At 33.2% G+C, this 262-nt stretch overlaps 1 protein-coding gene across 2 annotated transcripts in view; it reads left to right on the top strand.

The window, feature by feature from the left end:
- Positions 1–262, top strand: part of LOC119594002 (LYR motif containing protein 1-like) — a 4181-nt gene that overhangs the window by 778 nt on the left and 3141 nt on the right. The gene's annotated exons all lie outside the window — the stretch shown is intronic.

Genomic DNA, 262 nt, shown 5'->3' with positions numbered 1-262 from the left:
TCTTTCTCATAATTTTACAATTACAAAGCAGATAAAACATAGGACACATACACATGAAACTATGTTATATGTTAAAGGCCATGTGGTAAAATTGAGCAACTTTGTGGCTTCCATGCTTTATACTCTAGCATTTGTCACCAAACCACTATATTCAGACAAGAGAGAACTTTTTAAGTAAGGTACTGGTCCAAGCAATATCAAGCCAGAATATACATAGTACATGAAGGTCACAGAATAACTTGATGTGATTTTGTTTTGCATA

This window comes from Penaeus monodon, chromosome 33, assembly GCF_015228065.2.
Source record: "Penaeus monodon isolate SGIC_2016 chromosome 33, NSTDA_Pmon_1, whole genome shotgun sequence".
Lineage (NCBI taxonomy): Eukaryota > Metazoa > Arthropoda > Malacostraca > Decapoda > Penaeidae > Penaeus > Penaeus monodon.
This window is presented reverse-complemented; position numbering and strand designations above follow the sequence as displayed.